Genomic DNA, 20,157 nt, shown 5'->3' with positions numbered 1-20,157 from the left:
CCAGTGTTTCACCACCCTCCTAGTGAAAACATTTTTCCTAATACCCAACCTAAACCTCCCCCACTGCAACTTGAGACCATTACTCCTTGTTCTGTCATCAGCTACCACTGAGAACAGTCTAGATCCATCCACTTTGGAACTCCCTTTCAGGTAGTTGAAAGCAGCTATCAAATACCCCCTCATTCTTCTCTTCCACAGACTAAACATCCCTAGTTCCCTCAGCCTCTCCTCATAAGTCATGTGTTCCAGTCCCCTAATAATTTTTATTGCCCTCCGCTGGACTCTTTCCAATTTTTCCACATCCTTCTTATAGTGTGGGGCCCAAAACTGGACACAGTACTCCAGATGAGGCCTCACCAATGTCAAATAGAGGGGAACGATCACGTCCCTCGATCTGCTGGCAACGCCCCTACTTATACATCCCAAAAGGCCATTGGCCTTCTTGGCAACACAGCACACTGTTGACTCATATCCAGCTTCTCGTCCACTGTAACCCCTAGGTCCTTTTTTGCAGAACTGCTGCCGAGCCATTCGGTCCCTTGTCTGTAGCGGTTCATGGGATTCTTCCGTTCTAAGTGCAGGACTCTGCACTTGTCCTTGTTGAACCCCATCAGATTTCTTTTGGCCCAATCCTCTAATTTGTCTAGGGCCCTCTGTATCCTATCTACCTCTCCTTCTAGTTTAGTGTCATCTGCAAACTTGCTGAGGGTACAATCCACACCATCCTCCAGATCATTTATGAAGATATTGAACAAAACAGTCCCGAGGACCGACCCTTGGGGCACTCCACTTGATACCGGCTGCCAACTAGACATGGAGCCATTGATCACTACCCGTTGAGCCCAACAATCTAGCCAACTTTCTATCCACCTTATAGTCCATTCATCCAGCCCATACTACTTTAACTTGCTGACAAGAATACTTTGGGAGACTGTGTCAAAAGCTTTGCTAAAGTCAAGGAACATCATCAGTCACAGACTGAAGTCAGGTCTGTGTGAGAGGACTCTCCCAGCACTCACATGCACGCTCATTTTGGGAGATAAACCCAAAATAATACTGTCTTGCGCTGTATGGAAAAATCTACCCTCTTCCTTAATGCGAAGAGAGATGTGCATGACTTCCCCCCCCCCCCCCGCCACCCTGTTAGAAATTACATGAAGTGGGTATCATCAACTACAAAAAGGTGAATTTTAAATGGTTAAGGGGATAGCAAACAGAACAAAGCAAATTACATTAGTAAATACACAAGAACTGAAGAGTGAGCTTAACACACTAGATAGGCAGGATACAAATTAACAAATTCTCACCCTGAGTGATAAACAAGCTGGCAGATTCTTAAGGCACAAGTTGCCTTGGCTTTCCCAGGTTTTCTTACATAGGCTAAAGATATTAGCCGTGGACCATCACTTCTCACAGTTCAGTCTTTGTTCCTCAGGTGTTCTATAGGGAGAGTGAGGACCCCTCATGTTGTCATTGTACATCTTTTATATCTTCCCCGCATTTGTAGAAAAGCTTTTTTGCTGTGACCTGGGTCAAACAGTTCCCATTGTATAGAGCTATCTCAGAGGTTTCTCTTCCACACAGTTCCTGGGGTAATGTTTGTGTGCATTTCTTCAATGAGCCACTAACATTGTTTGGCTTCATCCAACATTGCATGTCTGAAATACAGAGACATGGTCAATATTCCCAGCTTCAGATATAAAAAATGATACATGCATACAAATTGGATAAACACATTCAGTAAATCATAACCTTTCCAGTGATGCACTTTACGCAAGATGGCTAATGTAAGGTATCTCAGTTATGGGATATTCATATCATAAGCATATTTCCATAAAAAATATGGAGTGAAACATCCGTGGTTTCCACCATATACAGGGTTTATAGTGTGGTTCAATGACTCAGTGCCCCCACTATACAAATTGTTCCAGCACCCCAGTAAAGAAAAGAATTCTCAGACACATAGATTAACAATTTGTTGGGGGAAAAGTCAACACAGCTTTTGTAAATGTAATTCATGCCTCACTGATTAGAATTCTCTGAGGTGGTCTGAGGCGAAGCAATGACACACCAGCATGGCTCCTCCTGCTGGTTGTCCTGGGAATTAGCTCTTCCAGCCCAGAGCGCCCTCTGCAGGCCAGTGTCTCGCCTGCCGCTGGCCCCCTGTGTCCCTCCCAGACCCTGGTGCCCTTTATCTCAGGGTTCTGCCCTCTGCAGTACCCCTGCCGTCTTTGGGTCTCCCCTTCCCAGGGAACCCCCAACCCTCTATCCCCACCTTGCCTCAGTAGCTACTGCCAATCATCATCTAGTCCCCCCCCTCACTGCGGCAGACTGCAGCCTAATCCACTCATCACTGACAAGGGGGGTTTGGACCTGCTTTGGCCTTTCTATCAGGCCACTGCCTAGGAAGTCGCCAGGCCTGTGCTCCCCAGCACTGCTCCATTCTTTGTACCCAACATGACATGTTGGCAAAGAAGCCAAACAGGAATTATATTAAGCCATTCTACTCTTTTCCCCCAGAGAGGCCTTATTGAGCCATATGCTGAACTGAGATATACTCCACAGAGACTCTAAACATAGATAGATGTTAAAGAGGAAAGACCACAAATCCCAGTCCAGTGTTTTTCCATACAGGCAGACATCAAGTTCTGGTAGTAATCTGAGTAAATGAAAAAATTCTCTAGAGAATTATTCCATTTTAATTATCCCTAGGTTGTTTACTTGAGTTAGTTTGCTACTTCTAGATGTGCTCAGGTGATAATTCATATCACCAGTAGTTTTGCTTGGAATCAGATATACCAGAGTGCCAAATGAACCTTAAGTACTGGTATGCATAATGCAGCTAAAATAAAATTGAAATAATGCACAATTGATAGCTGACATGAGCTGATTTTAGATCATGATAGACCACATAAAACCACATAGTTGTTGGTAATCAGTACATTTATGTTAGAGGAAAAAAGTAAAGAACTTTTGAAGTTAAAACAGGATATAGCTTTTTATAGACAAGTCATTCTTGCTCATTAAAAAAACCTCATTCTTGTTAAATAGGGTTCTTGGACTAGATCAACAAAGGCACTCAGGCATTGCAATGGTCACTGTTGGAATACTTAATTTTAGATACCTTCGCACCCAATAGAATCCACATCCCCAAGTTAGGGACCCAGGCTCCCCTATACAAGGCATGGAGAGAGTTTAGGCCTCTAAGAATAGGATCTACAAAAACCAGCATGGTCAGCAGGGAGCCATCTAAGCTAGCCAACAGTGGTTGAGCCAGGATTTGCAACCATGGGGGACAATGGGTAATTGGTGGTGAGGGCTGGAGACTGAGTCCACCCCACACTCACCTGGGTGTGGCAGCTCCCATCCTGCAGGCTGGGTCTAGCTCCCTACTCTGGATGTTGCAACACTCTATCCCAGTTCCACTGAGATTTGGCCCACCTGTCCCTCCATTGTGTGCCATGTCACAACACCAGGAGCTGGGCCCAGACCCGTGGAACAGGAGCCACTACTGCCAAGTGAGTGCAGGGCATGCTCACTGTTCTCCAGCCCCATGTGAAATGGATCCACATCTATACCTAAGAGATGCTGGAAGGGGGTGCGGGAGGGGTCACCCCCATGTCCCCATTAGCTCTGTTACTGCTAGCCAATAAGAAATGTCAAGGAGAGGGGTTTGGCCTTAGTCCTGTCTCTCTCAGGGAGTTAGGCACCTGAGCCTGGGCCAGAGGGAGCTTCCTATCTCAGCTCAGATTATTCAGCCATGAACCCACAGCCACGGGCAGCTGTGGGGCGGCCATGCCTGCGGACGGTGGTGTAAACAAACAGTCTCGCAGCCTGCCAGCAGATTACCCCGACGGGCCACACGGGCTGCAGGTTGCCCACCACTGGTTTATAGCTATTAGAAAACAATCCCCTCCAAAACCTGGAATTGAACCTAGGAGTCTTAAGTCAACATTCCTCTGCTCTCAAACATCTGTTAACTGCACATGCCTCAGCCTCCTTGCATGCCTGATCCACAGATGAGGATGGCCTCACACTGCCACCAGCTATTCTGCTAACTCAAGTGGCAGTAGTTGGTGCTATGGACTTTAAAGTGCCAATCCTGCTGATGACCCATGTGAGAGGGTCAATTTGGTCCACAAGACTGGTGTGGGTTTTTTTTTTTTAAACCTTTTAAAAAACTAGAAAATTTTACACAAAAATCTACATTAAAGAACATTAAGGTCACAAAGTCAAATACTCAAAAGTTAAGAAATGAAATAATTAAGTTTATGTAACCTTAATGTGGCTTTCTTATGTGTATACATTTCAATACATTGTTTCATTACATGAGCACATACATATATTCCACAGGATTCCTGCCTCATTCAGGGCACAGGATGAAAAGTGCTGACTCAGAATTTTGTAGTGAATGAGTCTGTTGCCTGTAGGAACCCTTCCTGGTTTACGGGAGAAGATGGAAAGTGTGTAGTGAATAAGTAAAGAGACTGAATGTAGAGAAGGATGATTTTGTGGTTAAGGCTGTTGAGTGCCACCCAGGAAAACTGGATTCTATCACTGCCTCTGCTACAGAAGTCCTATGCGATGCTAGGCAACTTAGGCAAGTCATTTGAACCAAACTTTCACCTGTTTAATTGCATTCCTGACTTCAGGTGTCTCAAGTTCAGCAAATTTTGGCTTCTAGTTGCCTAAGGACTGAGCTGTTATAGCTATAAACTGAAGTCAATTGGGACCCAGTTTTGAACATAGGAAGTGCTATAAAAATGCTAAGCACTCTGAAAAAGTTAGATAAAATTGTCAGTGTCCACTAATTTTGTGTGCTCAACTTGAGACACCTAGGGCCTATCTCTGTCTGTACAAAAGGGATAATACTGCCTCACCTTACAGAGGTATTAAGATAAATTCATACATTAAGTGAAATATTCATACTGTGATGAAAGCACCATGAAGAAATTGATAGTTCTATATTTAGAGCAGGTTTTGAATAGGGTTCTGTAATTAAAGAGAGGGGCCAGAGATGGAATGAGTATAAAGAGAAATATTGAATAACTACTTATTCTGTGAGCAGCATCCATCCTGTGTGCTGAATGATGAAGGGGAAAAATAATGTGATCGTGTAATTGAAGACTATCATAATGCATACTCACAAGGGAAGCCAAGTTTAGGTTGTCCAGGCAACATTAATTCTAGCATTTCCTAACTTCTGAGCGCTAGACTTTTGCGACCTTAACATTAACAGGGTTTTTTTTGTATTTAATTTCATAAGTAGGCTGAGATGTCAAAGTTGCCATATGCTATTTGGATGCTTAATTGCCATTAACATTGACGGGGGAGGAGGGGAAAAAAACAACAGTGGAAGCCTTTCCAATTACTTTAGAGGTCTTAACTTTATATTCCACCTGTTTTCTCATTAGGATAGTGCTCACTCATATGAACTTAAGCAAAATAAGCTATTGCATACTTAGAATATTCTATATACCTATTAATGTATGTGTTTTCTTATTCAGACCTCCCTTCAAGTTTGGATGACAGTATGTAAAAGGATCCCAGCATGGGATTTTTTTGTCAAGTTGCTTTATCAAAGTCTTTGAGGTGTTCATGCCTTTTTTAAAAAAAATAAAAAACCCTTAATAAGTAGAAATTGCTTTAACAACAGGTGAAAGTATTTTGCTAAAGTTTGCCATGGATGAAAGTAAACACCAGCCCAGAATGGATGCCAACAAGGAGGCAGAATCAGGTCAGTGATATTGCTGCTACAGTTATTGCAAGTACAATAAAATGAGAAACAATGCTGACAATTTAAAAGTGAACACTTTTGTACTTGTGACACCATGTGAAAAATGCATGTGTCCTAAAAAAACCCCTCTTTTTAATTTAAACAGATTACCATACACATTATTCATAAATGGTTATTGCGTGGCATCACTAGAGGTCTGAGTTAAGGTTGGGAGGGTATTTAATTATACATCTCTACACTAGCATCTTTGGACATTTTAATCTTACCTCAATTCTTAATTTCCTGGGTTTATTATGCTTATTTTAGGGATATTTACAACATCCCTGTAATTCCCCCCATCCCCAGAGAAATACTCTACTGTAGCTCTATTTTAGTGTAGTGTTTCTCTGAAAACTAAACAAAATAAACATTTTCAGTTTCCTTATCATGCATCCTGAGGGAATAATAGAATTCAGTTAGAAACCCTAATATAGATAAGACTAAAATCTTGGCTCTATTTCACTTTGGAATGGTAAAATGCATCTATTCCATGATAAATAAACCTTGAATGTTCAGGCTGGCACAGAGCCATAGCAAAAAGAATTCTGGATAAACCACTTGGAGTTTGTTAATAATCAAATGTAGGAAAATTAGAATGTTTGGTGTGAAATGTATATGATTTATATCAAGATCTCAGCATCATTAATGCAAAGCCTTATTTTTATTGACAGTACGGTGCCTTTATGTTACTCAGCACGTGGTACATGAAACATGAAAGGACTCCATGCTTGTAAAACTAAACTGATTCTTTATTAAGAGAACCATTTATAAAGGTGCTGCAACTGCAGTTAGCATTCAATCCATGTGCATGTACAAATTGAGTTCTTGGTGCCTCATCCAAATTCTCCCCTTGTGTAACCTGCTGTGCTCCTCCCTCCAACTTCAAAGGGACCGGTCTTTCTCCTTATACAAGTAATGAAGTACAAGTGACAAGTAATAGCAGTGGTACGGCTGGAAACTGAACAACAAAATCACTGGGAATTTGAGATACAAAAGATGCAATCAAAATGAAACAAAATTCAAGATCCATGAGTGCAATTCGTATATTGGTGAACTCTTACTCAAACAAGTAGCCTTATTATAATCATTTTGAATGCAAGTGAAGCCCTGCTTTCCACATCACTAATATTGTCAGTGGGACTACTCAGGAGTGTTCACAGTGTGAGTAAAGGTTACACACTTTGGCTCTTAATGTTGCTATCATCAAGCGATAATTATACAGAATTCATTCTATATACAAATTCCTAAAAATAGGACAATGTCTATGAATTCCCTAATAAAATGTAAAATAAACTGTGTGGGTGGACACTCATTCTTTCCTCGTGAATTATAGAACCCAAAGCTGTAACTATTAAAAAGGTTTCCCCAAAAACAGAGCTTCATTAGAAGCGATACTACAGTTGAGTGCTATTTAAATTTCAACAGCTGTTAATTACTGGTGGATTGGGAATAGTGCTCTTTAAAAAAGGCACTTTAATTCAAACACTGTATTCAAGGTGATTCAACAGGAACTCATGATCAAGAATGTTAAAATCCACCAGACTTATAAAAAGAATCAAGGTAGATATTCAGCAGAATACAAATGGGTGAGGAACATTTCTGAATATAAAATTTACTGAAGTGGTACCAAAGGGTTAAGAAATGAAACTTTATTGCTCCAAATGTAGTGTTTTCCAGTATTGTTTCTAGTTGCTTAGTTTGATTTTAAATTAGGACTGAAAATGGATCTTTCCCTCTTGTAAATGGGCTCATGGGATATTTTGCTGACATTCTGTATGTTAAGTAGTTAACCTTGCAAGGTACATTGCTTATGGTGTTACTGCTGCAGCATTTTGTTTTAATAAAAGGCTCTTGTTACTGAAAGTAAATGCATATGTTCTCACTTTATGTCTGCTGGAAATATCAGTCCATTACCATTCACTACCCCTTTAACTCATTCCCTTAGGTCTAGAAGCAGACCTGTTTCCATTCAAAATTACAAGTAACGTAAAGAAATGTTAAAAAAAACAAAAACAAACCTAGGAAGAAAAAAATCTTTGCCTTTAATCTACACTAAAATTACAGCAAGGAGTGTGAATATGGACTATGGAACAATTTGAAGGAATGCTTTTTTTAGCTTTAATTACTGCCGCCGGGCCCCCCCGCCCCCGGTAGCCAATAAAACCCTTAAAAACCTCATACTCCTTTGTTACAACATAAAGAATATAATAGTTTCCCTTCCTATCATACAAGTAAATTGCACTCTAGTTACAAATGTCTGTATATACAAAAAAGAGAGGACTTTATGCTAGTAACTGAATGTGTCACAAGCATATTCCGCCTTAATACACATCTCCCATGAAGCCTACCATTGCCAATATGCCAAGCAATGAAGTACTGTCACCCTTGTTTACAGAGAGTAAAATACATTCTGCATTGCTTTGTGATAAATCCTTTGTCTGATTTCTAGATACTGTATATCATGTGTCAGAATGATGCCTGCTCATTTAGGCCCAAAATTAGGTATGCACTTAGGTACTTTCCTAACTTTAAGCATGTGCTTAAAGCCCTATGGAAATGGATGGGACTACTCAGATGCTTGAAGTACAGTACATGCTTGAGTAATTCAGTCAGTCAATGAGACCTTAGGCACCTCTTCAGAAAAAATAAGCAAAAGCAGAAAGCATACGGGGAGTGAAAAATGGGAGGGATTAGCAAGGAAAGCTACCTTCCTGAGGTCAGAACATGTAGGGATAAAGTGAGAAGGGCCAAAAGCCATGTAGAGTTGGACCTTGCAAAGGGAATTAAAAGTAATAATAAAAGGTTCTATAGCCATATAAATAAGAAGAAAACAAAGAAAGAAGAAGTGGGACCGCTTAACACTGAAGATGGAGTGGAGGTTAAGGATAATCTAGGCATGGCCCAATATCTAAACAAATACTTTGCCTCAGTCTTTAATGCGGAGCTCAGGGATAATTGTAGGACGACAAATGGGAATGAGGATATGGAGGTAGATATTACCACATCTGACGTGGAAGCCAAACTCGAACAGCTTAATCGGACTAAACTGGGGGGCCCGGATAATCTTCATCCAAGAATATTAAAGGAACTGGCACATGAAATTGCAAGCCCATTAGCAAGATTTTTTAATGAATCTGTAAACTCCAGGGTTGTACCGTATGACTGGAGAATTGCTAACATAGTTCCTATTTTTAAGAAAGGTAAAAAAAAGTGATCCGGGTAACTACAGCCCTGTTAGTTTGCCATCTGTAGTATGCAAGGTCTTGGAAAAATTTTTGAAGGAGAAAGTAGTTAAGGACATTGAGGTCAATGGTAATTGGGACAAAATACAACATGGCTTTACAAAAGGTAGATCGTGTCAAACCAACCTGATCTCCTTCTTTAAAAAGGTAACAGATTTTATAAACAAAGGGAATGCAGTGGATCTAATTTACCTCGATTTCAGTAAGGCATTTGATACAGTTCCACATGGAGAATTAGTTAAATTGGAAAAGATGAGGATCAATATGAAAATTGAAAGGTAGATAAGAAACTGGTTAAAGGGGAGACTACAGCGGGTCACACTGAAAGGTGAACTGTCAGGCTGGAAGGAGGTTACTAGAGCAATTCCTCAAGGATAGGTTTTGAGACCAATCTTATTTAACCTTTTTATTACTGACCTTGGCACAAAAAGCGGGAATGTGCTAATAAAGTTCGCGGATGACACAAATCTGGGAGGTATTGTCAATACAGAGAAGGACAGGAATATCATACAGGAAGATCTGGATGACCTTGTAAACTGGAGTAATAGTAATAGGATAAAATTTAATAGTGAAAAGTGCAAGGTCATGCATTTAGGGATTAATAACAAACATTTCTGTTATAAGCTGGGGACGCATCAGTTGGAAGTAACAGAGGAGGTGAAGGACCTCGGAGTTTTGGTTGATCACAGGATGACTATGAGCCGCCAATGTGATATGGCTGTGAAAAAACTAATGCGGTCTTGGGATGCATCAGACAAGGTATTTCCAGTAGAGATAAGGAGGTGTTAGTACCGTTATACAAGGCACTGGTGAGACCTCATCTGGAATATTGTGTACTGTTCTGGTCTCCCATGTTTAAGAAAGATAAATTCAAACTGGAACAGGTACAGAGAAGGGCTAGTAGGATGATCCGAGGAATGGAAAACCTGTCTTATGAAAGGAGACTCAAAGAGCTTGGCTTGTTTAGCCTAACCAAAAGAAGGATGAGAGGAGATATGATTGCTATCTATAAATGTATCAGGGGGATAAATACCATGGAGGGAGAAGAATTATTTAAACTCGGTACCAATGTGGACCCAAGAACAAATGGATATAAACTGGCCATCAGGAAGTTTAGACTTGAAATTAAACAAAGGTTTCTAACCATCAAAGGAGTGAAGTTCTGAAACAACCTTCCAAGGGAAACAGTGGGGGCAAAAGACATATCTGGCTTCAAGACTAAGCTTGATAAGTTTATGGAGGAGATGATATGATGGGATAGCCTAATTTTGGCAATTAATTGATCTTCGACTAATAGCGGTAGATATGCTCAATGGCCTGCAATGGGATGTTAGATGGGGTGGGATCTGAGTTACTATAGAGAATTGTTTCCTGGGTGTGTGGCTGGTGAGTCTTGCCCACATGCTCAGGGTTTAGATAATGGCCATATTTGGGGTCAGGAAGGAATTTTCCTCCAGGGCAGATTGGCAGAGGCCCTGGAGGTTTTTTGCCTTCCTCTGCAGCGTGGGGCACGGGTCTCTTGCTGGAGGATTCTCTGCACCCTGAAGTCTTTGAACCAAAATTTGAGGACTTCAATAACTCAGACATAAGTTAGGGGTTTGTTACAGGAGTTGGTGGGTGAGATTCTATGGCCTGCGCTGTGCAGGAGGTCAGACAAGATGATCATAATGGTCCCTTCTGACCTTAAAATCTATGATTCTATGATTTCTCACATTCTGAAAGTTAAAGTATGTGCATTAGTACTTTGCTGAATTGGAGCCTTGGATAGTTACCTGTCCCATGGGTTATCATCTTTCTTCTGCAAGTTTTGAAGAACACTGAGTATACCATTCAGAGTAACAGCCGTGTTAGTCTGTATTCGCAAAAAGAAAAGGAGTACTTGTGGCACCTTAGAGACTAACCAATTTATTTGAGCATGAGCTTTCGTGAGGTAGCTCACGAAAGCTCATGCTCAAATAAATTGGTTAGTCTCTAAGGTGCCACAAGTACTCCTTTTCTTTTTGAGTATACCATTGTCACTCAGCTATAACAATCATGCTACATAGCAGCATTATTAAACAAATCAAATCAAGATTGCACATATACAGACCACAAGTCACCCTTAAATACATAGGCTCCTTCATTATTGTCATGTTCTGTTCACTTAGTACCTTAGGAATGCAGTAAATACTGAGCTAACATTATTTAGTTATCTTAGGAAACTGACAAACATTTGTAGGGTGACCAATGCGCACTGGTATGTGAGAGAGAGCCATACATGAGACGTGTAAGTAACCCTACAACCAAACTAGTTTTGCCAAAGCAGTTTGTTTGAAGGAATTATTAGTGCACATGGTTTATGACAACATATTTTAAATTTAAAAGGTGGTATTTTACAATGGCTTTTTACTGCCTTGATGGCTCATATGTTCTCTCTTTGCATTTGGATAGAGGCATAGGTACTCTGCCAGATTTTCTTTCAATGCATAAGATGAATGGGTAAATAAGAACACATACTGTAGAAGGGCATTAGGTCAGTATTCATTCTGCAACCTATTTTATAGTTAGAGATTGTGCATATATATGTATATATATTTGCATCTTACCTTCAAAGTGAAAATAGAGGTTACACAATGTAAACAAGTCTTTATTCTGATCCATCTTAATACTTGCCAGATGTAAGGGGAACAAGAGAACACTTTCTCAGGCTACTGTTATGGCCAAGTCTAACCTCCCAAGAGAGACTTCTTCAGAGATCAGTTCCTTATGCTCATAAAACAAATGAGCTTGTGTGAACCTGTTCTTAGTAGTTGCAGAGTTAAACTATGCATGACTCTTGACTGCTCATAGCATGAGCAAATTGCAGCGTTCCATGAGTAATTTTTACCTTTGTGCTAATATTTAGGTTTTCTTGTGGCTATTTAACTTTGTAGTAATACAATCAGGCATATTTATAGTGCATAATTACATCTAACTAGCCATTCATTCTTCTGGGCTAGAGTAAAGAACCAGCGCTGTTATAAAGCTCGCTTCACCCAGTTTTAGAAGCAACAGGGTTTTCTTTGTAGTTTTTCATAATTTTCACCCCCTTATTGTTTCATATCAAGGCTTATAAGCCAGTATTAGTTCATAAGCATAGCAAGATTTTTAAAAATATAGAGAAATATATCCCCCTACAATTTAAATTACACCTCTCCTTATATAGGACTTTTCACACAGATCTCAAAGCACTTCCTATCATTATCCCCATTTTACACACCCAGATACAGGGAAAGCAACTTGGCCAGGGTCACCCAGCAAACCTGTGGCAGAACCAGGACTTGACCCTTATTCTCCCAAGTCCCACTCCAGGTCCCTATCCAAAGTTTCAAGCTTCAGAGGGGTAGCCATGTTAGTCTGGATCTGTAAAAGCAGCAAAGAGTCCTGTGGCACCTTATAGACATATTGGAGCATGAGCTTTTGTGGGTGAATACCCACTTCGTCAAGCATCCGACGAAGTGGGTATTCACCCATGGAAGCTCATGCTCCAATACGTCTGTTAGTCTATAAGGTGCCACAGGACTCTTTGCCGTTTATCCACAGTTTAATCTTTTGGCTCTACTGCCTGCTGCAGTTCTGCTTAAGCACAATTATGCTACACGGAAGCAGCTCAGCACAGTACAACACATCAATAAGGAGAAGCAACAGTATTCCTAGCTTGAAATATTCAGTATTTTCTCCTTCTACGCAATCTGCAATGTATCCAGGTAAAAGTCTATAACAATGCTAAAGCCCAAACATCAGCTGCCAGAAAAATTGGAGATCATGGCTAGGAGAGAGGCAAAAGGTGGCAGTCTGTGATTATGCCAAGAGAAGAAAGTTGTAAGAAACAAGACAGCTAATTCTCTAGTAAAGGTTATGGACTCTTCTGGACCTGATCTAGATTAGCTGTTGCTAGGCTGTACGTCGGGAGATGAAGCCATCAGATGTTTGAGACTGTACCTTGCTAACATACAAACAAACAAAACCAAACAGCAATACTACTTCATAATCTTAACACAGTGTACGAAGTACTTTGATTATTTAGTGTCATTTTGGTCAGAAGATTGCATTACGATACATTGAATTTTACTTTATTGTGCACTCCAGAGCAGACTGATGTTCCTCATACCAATGGACTCTTTGAAATACATTGATACTGTCTTAGTCTGCTATTTTAGAATCCCATAAACTATCAGTTCAGTGGGAATTACATGTTAATCAAAGACTGAAATTAACAGGCTAAATTCCGGCCTCCTTCGATCTTGAGTTTCAGGGAACAATCCTCTATAAGATTATATGAAGTGGTGTGGGGCAACTGTGTCTCACACACCACAGAATAACATGATGGAAACTGGGCAGAAATTTATTGAGCTCCCCTCCTCCCACACGCCCCATTTGTGAGTAAGAGACTGTGCCTCATATAAGGATTACAGGATTTGATTGTCTAGCATCAGATCATACTTCCATTCTACCCCCTCTTCGTTAGCAATGAACCAACACTAAAACTTTCTCAGCATCCAGCTTCTTGTTAAAGAATGATTAAGATGAAGCATGTGGTGAACTGGCATTTGCCTGAGTACATAAGTATTTGTTTAAAAAAAGAAAAAAAAGAAAAACAATTTGAAAAATACTGTCCAGCTCAGCAGTCTTCAGATACAAGGAACAGCCACTACATAGCAATTAAAAACCACCACCACTCCTCAGGACATTTGCAGATAAAACTAGCCACCATTTTCATGTTGTCAATGAATGGGAAACAAAACAATATCTCATTATATTCTTCTAGTAAGAGCTTATCTAAATGGAGGTCACTATCTGCTAAATGGTTTTAAATCAGCTTTTACTCCTAATGTTTATTTTACATAGGCAGAAGTTATGCCAATTTCTTACCTGGAAGTTAGCATCTTCAAGTCCTGAACTTGTTTCACCAAAAAGAACTATAAGGTATTTCATACATAATTTTCCAAAAATGTTATCTGAAAATATTTTCACTTTCAATTATGGCAGCTTCCTAACTTATAATACAGCTCTCAGACGGGAACATACATTTTTCCTTTTTTAACAGTTTGCACATTAAATAAAATGAGTTATATTTATCTTGACTCACTCTCAGGCCTTTCACAGCTTTGGTTCATTGCATTCAGAATAACCTGTTCAGCCACACAGATTTCTGTTATTAGGAAATATAATTTTCTGTAGTTATGCAAAATTGTATTTCAAATTAGACAGTGCTGCACATCACATATTAACCAAATGTATTTTGAACTAAAAAAAAAAAAAAATCTCTTTCTTAAGCACAGTAAGCTTCTATTTAGAATCTATGGGCCCCATCCTGCAAGCACATATGCATGTGAGTAACTTTAGTCACATGAGGAGCTCATTGTCCCCAGGTAATTGTTTGCTGGTATCTGTAAATATTTAATATATGGTAAGGATTCCCTTACTGTATCACTATTTATGGGATTGAAAGCTAAACAAGTGTTGCCTATCTATTTGATATTATTTTACACAGGGATTTATGAAAGACAAGGTGGGCAAGGTACTATCTTTTATTGGACCAACTTCTGTCAGTGAGAGAAGCTTTTGAGCTTACACAGAGCTCTTCTTCGGGTCTGGAAAATATAATCAATGTCACAGCTAAATATAAAGGTCAAAGTTTAGCATAAGTAGTTAGCACAAATTCTAAAAAGACAGTTCAAGGTGAAGTGGCCCATTAACACCCTTGTTAGGACGGAGGGAGTTACTTGGTTACAGTTTGTTGTGATAAGCCGTAAATCCAGTGCCTTTATTAAGACCATGATTTTTAGTATCTAGCAAAACTTATGAATTTAATTTCCCAGTCTCATCTCTTGATGAAAGGGTTGAGCTGGTTTCCTTGGAGGATGAGAACGGTGTGTGTGCGGGGAGGGGAGAGCGCGGGTGTCAGATATAGACTTAACTTTGTGAAAAGTGTTCATCCACAGGTGGTTGTGTTTTGGTCTTATTTTTATCATTGTTTTGTGGGTTCATTTGAGAGCATAGTGATTGTCTGGTTTTACCCACAGTTGTTACTAGAGCATTTAGTGCACTGAATGAGGTACACCGCATGTTGATAGGAACCATGAATCTTGACAAGTGTGTTGATCATTGTAGCAATGGAGATATCATAGAATCATAGAATATCAGGGTTGGAAGGGACCTCAGGAGGTCATCTAGTCCAACCCCCTGCTCAAAGCAGGACCAATCCCCAATTAAACCATCCCAGCCAGGGCTTTGTCAAGCCTGACCTTAAAAACTTCTAAGGAAGGAGATTCTACCACCTCCCTAGGTAACGCATTCCAGTGTTTCACCACCCTCCTAGTGAAAAAGTTTTTCCTAATATCCAACTTAAACCTCCCCCACTGCAACTTGAGACCACAACTCCTTGTCCTGTCATCTTCTACCACTGAGAATAGTCTAGAACCATCCTCTCTGGAACCACCTCTCAGGTAGTTGAAAGCAGCTATCAAATCCCCCCTCATTCTTCTCTTCTGCAGACTAAACAATCCCAGTTCCCTCAGTCTCTCCTCATAAGTCATGTGTTCCAGACCCCTAATCATTTTTGTTGCCCATCGCTGGACTCTCTCCAATTTTTCCACATCCGTCTTGTAGCGTGGGGCCCAAAACTGGACACAGTACTCCAGATGAGGCCTCACCAATGTCGAATAGAGGGGGACGATCATGTCCCTCGATCTGCTCGCTATGCCCCTACTTATACATCCCAAAATGCCATTGGCCTTCTTGGCAACAAGGGCACACTGCTGACTCATATCCAGCTTCTCATCCTCTGTAACCCCTAGGTCCTTTTCCGCAGAACTGCTGCCTAGCCATTCGGTCCCTAGTCTGTAGCGGTGCATTGGGTTCTTCCGTTCTAAGTGCAGGACCCTGCACTTATCCTTATTGAACCTCATCAGATTTCTTTTGGCCCAATCCTCCAATTTGTCTAGGTCCCTCTGTATCCTATCCCTGCCCTCCAGCGTATCTACCACTCCTCCTAGTTTAGTATCATCCGCAAATTTGCTGAGAGTGCAATCCACACCATCCTCCAGATCATTTATGAAGATATTGAACAAAACCGGCCCCAGAAATGTCTGCATATTTGCATCTGTTGTTCTGGCAGGGTTTGGTGCTGCTTTGAATTGGTGTGTCCTGGTCTGTGGGGAGCTTGCTTCTGATGAGCTTGTAGAGATTGTGAGTTGTCTGACAGCCAGAAGAAGGGAGTTCAAGAAAGATTTCTTTCAGATTGGGATACCCATCGAGTATGTGTTATAGTTGGATGATCCCCTGTATGGGTTTCAGTGTGGGGTGGTACGTGACAACTAGGGGTGTGTAGTCAGAGGAGGTACTATTTTTGTATTGAAGCAGGTTCTCTCAGGCTATTTGGGTGGCCCATTTCATGATGTGATCTGCTTCTCTGGTGGAGTGTCCTTATTTTGGGAAAGTAATTTTGAGTGTGTTAAGATGTATATCCTGGACTTTTTCCTCAGAGCACATTCTATGCTATCTGAGTGCCTGGCAGTCAATAACAGATTTCTTGGTGTGTTTTGGATGGTTACTGATCAATGAACTTAGGAGTGGTGATCTGGGGATTTATTGTATATAGTTGTCCATTGTAGAAGCTGATTGTGCTGTCCAGGAAGTCGATGCTGGTGTGGGAGGGTTCCAGAGAGCTTTATGGGAGGGTGATGTTGGTTATAGTCATGGTGAAAATCTGAAAGAGTTTAGGTCATCTGCCCAGAGGATGTGTCTTGGGTAGATCACTGGTTTTGTGGTACATTTGTCCAGAAATTTCTCAAGCTGGCTCATGAAGAGGTTGGCATATTGGGGAGCCACAGAATTATAGACTTTAAGGTCAGAAGGGACCATTATGATCATCTAGTCTGACCTCCTGCACAATGAAGGCCACAGAACCTCACCCACCCTCTCCTGTAACAAACCCCTGACCTATGTCTGAGCTATTGAAGTCCTCAAATCACGGTTTAAAAACTTCAAGGCACAGAGAATCCTCCAGCAAGTGACCCATGCCCCACACTGAAGAGGAAAGGAAAAAAAAAACAACAAAAACAAAAACACAACCCATGGCCTCTGCCAATCTGCCCTGGAGGAAAATTCCTTCCCGACCCCAAATATGGCAATCAGCTAAACTCTGAGAATGTGGGCAAGACTCGCCAGCCAGACACCCAGTTACAGATCTGTAGTAACTCAGATCCCACCCTATCTAGTATCTCATCACAGGCCATTTGGCATATCTACCGCTAATAGTCAAAGATCAATTAATTGCCAAAATTAGGCTATCCCATCATACCATCCCCTCCATAAACTTATAAAGCTTAACCTTGAAGCCAGATAGGTCTTTTGCCTCCACTGCTCTCTTTGGAAGGCTATTCCAGAACTTCACTCCTCTGATAGTTAGAAACCCTCGTCTAATTTCAAGTCTAAAGTTCCTGATGGCCAGTTTATACCCATTTGTTCTTGTGTCCACATTGGTACTGAGCTTAAATAATTCCTCTCCCTCCCTGGTGTTTATCCCTCTGATGTATTTATAGAGAGCAATCATATCTCCCCCTCAGCCTTCTTTTAGTTAGGCTAAACAAGCCAAGCTCCTTGAGTCTACCTTCATAAGACAGGCTTTCCATTCCTCGGATCATCCTAGTAGCCCTTCTCTGTACCTGTTCCACTTTGAATTCATCCTTCTTAAACATGGGAGACCAGAACAGTACACAATATTCCAGATGAGGTCTCACCAGTGCCTTGTGTAACAGTACTAACACCTCCTTGTCTCTACTGGAAATACCTCGCCTGATGCATCCCAAGTCTGCATTAGCTTTTTCACAGCCATATCACATTGGCGGCTCATAGTCATCCTGTGGTCCACCAATACTCCGAGGTCCTTCTCCTCCTCTGTTACTTCCAAGTGATGTGTCCCCAGTTTATAACAAAAATTCTTGTTATTAATCCCTAAATGCATGACTTTGCACTTTTCATTATTAAATTTCATCCTATTACTATTACTCCAGAAGGTCATCCAGATCTTCCTGTATGATACCCTGATCCCTCTCTGTATTGGCAATACCTCCCAGCTTCATGTCATCCGCAAACTTTATTAGCACATTCCCACTTTTTGTTCCAAGGTCAGTAATAAAAAGATTAAATAAGATTGGTCCCAAAACCGATCCTTGAGGAACTCCACTAGTAACCTCCTTCCAGTTAACCTTTCAGTATGACCCATTGTAGTCTCCCCTTTAACCAGTTCCTTATCCACCTTTCAATTTTCATATTGATCCCTATCTTTTCCAACTTAGCTAATAATTCCCCATGTGGAACCGTATCAAATGCCTTACTGAAATCAAGGTAAATTAGATCCACTGCATTTCCTTTGTCTAAAAAAATCTGTTACCTTTTCAAAGAAGGAGATCAGGTTGGTTTGGAACGATCTACCTTTTGTAAAACCATGTTGCATTTTGTCCCAATTACCATGACCTCAATGTCCTTAACTACTTTCTCCTTCAAAAATTTTTCCAAGACCTTGCATACTACAGATGTCAAACTAACAGCTTTTAGTTACCCGAATCATGTTTTTTTCCCCCTTTCTTAAAAATAGGAACTATGTTAGCAATTCTCCAGTCATATGGTACAACCCCTGAGTTTACAGATTCATTAAAAATTCTTGCTAATGGGCTTGCAATTTCATGTGCCAGTTCCTTTAATATTCTTGGATGAAGGTTATCTGGGCCCCCTGATTTAGTCCCATTAAGCCGTTCGAGTTTGGCTTCTACTTCGGATGTGGCAATATCTACCTCCATATCCTCATTCCCATTTGTCATTCTACCATTATCCTTAAGCTCCTCATTAAAGACTGAGGGCAAGTATTTGTTTAGATATTGGGTCATGCCTAGATTATCCTTAACCTCCATCCTCAGTGTTTAGCGGTCCCACTTCTTCTTTCTTTGTTTTCTTCTTATTTATCTGGATATAGAACCTTTTACTATTGGTTATAATTCCCTTTGCAAGGTCCAACTCTACATGGCTTTTGGCCTTTCTCACTTTATCCCTACATGTTCTGAACTCAATAAGGTAGCTTTCCTGGCTGATCCCTCCCATCTTCCACTCCTTGTAGGCTTTCTGCTTTTTCTTAATCTCCTCTCTGAGATACTTGCTCATCCAGCTTGGTCTACAACTCCTGCCTACGAGATTTTCCCCCTTTCTTGGGATGCAGGCTTCTGATAGTTTCTGTAACCTAGACTTGAAGTAATTCCAGGCCTCCTCCGCCTTTAGATCCACAAGTTCTTCAGTCCAATCCACTTCCCTAATTTCCTTAATTTTTTAAAGTTTAGGGTTTTTGATTTAAAAAACCCTAGTCACAGATCTATTTTTGTTTATCCTTCCATTTATTTTGAACTGAATTAGCATCATGGTTGCTTGAACCAAGGTTGTGCCCTACAACCATTTCTTTTATGAGGTCCTCACTACTCACCAAAACCAAATCTAAAATGGCTTCCCCTCTTGTTGGTTCAGCAACTACTTGGTGAAGGAATCCATCAGTTATCACATCGAGAAAAATCTGAGCCCTGATATTATTAATAGGACTTGTCCTCCAGTCTATATCTGGAAAGTTAAAGTCTCCCATGATCATACAATTCCCACTAGTATTTACTTAATTAAAAACATTAAAGAGGACTCTATCCATATCCAAATCGGATCCCGGCAGTCTATAGCACACCCCAAGCACTATCCCATGGGGACTCCAGTAGCTTTCTTCCCCCATGTGATTTTTGCCCAGACAGACTGTCTTATCCATTCCATCACTTCTTATTTCTTTACAGTCCACCTCATCATTGATATACAATGCTATGCCACCACCTTTGCCTTTATTTCTGTCTTTCCTAAACAGCATATACCCTTCAATACCTGTAGTCCAGTCATGACTACTATTCCACCATGTTTCTGTTATCCCTACAATATCTGGTTTCACTTCCTGCACCAGTAGCTCTAGTTCCTCCATTTTGTTACCTAGGCTCCTTGCATTAGCGTACAAACATCTTAATTTTTGCTGTTTGGCTTCTCTCCCATTCTTTACCCGAGTACGCACAGACATTCTACCACCAGTATCACCTATTAGAC

At 40.7% G+C, this 20,157-nt stretch overlaps 1 long non-coding RNA gene across 1 annotated transcript in view; it reads right to left on the bottom strand.

Annotated features, from left to right (window-relative positions):
* Positions 1–1,591: 1,591 nt before the first annotated feature.
* Positions 1,592–20,157, bottom strand: part of LOC140910478 (uncharacterized) — a 68,335-nt gene continuing 49,769 nt past the window's right edge. Inside the window, exon 3 of the long non-coding RNA XR_012158603.2 lies at positions 1,592–1,658. This is a non-coding gene — a long non-coding RNA (uncharacterized LOC140910478). The remainder of the gene's footprint in view (positions 1,659–20,157) is intronic.

This window comes from Lepidochelys kempii, chromosome 4 (genome assembly GCF_965140285.1).
Source record: "Lepidochelys kempii isolate rLepKem1 chromosome 4, rLepKem1.hap1, whole genome shotgun sequence".
NCBI classification, from domain to species: domain Eukaryota; kingdom Metazoa; phylum Chordata; order Testudines; family Cheloniidae; genus Lepidochelys; species Lepidochelys kempii.
The sequence above is the reverse complement of the archived record's forward strand: the minus strand, read 5'-3'. Positions and strand labels throughout refer to the sequence as shown.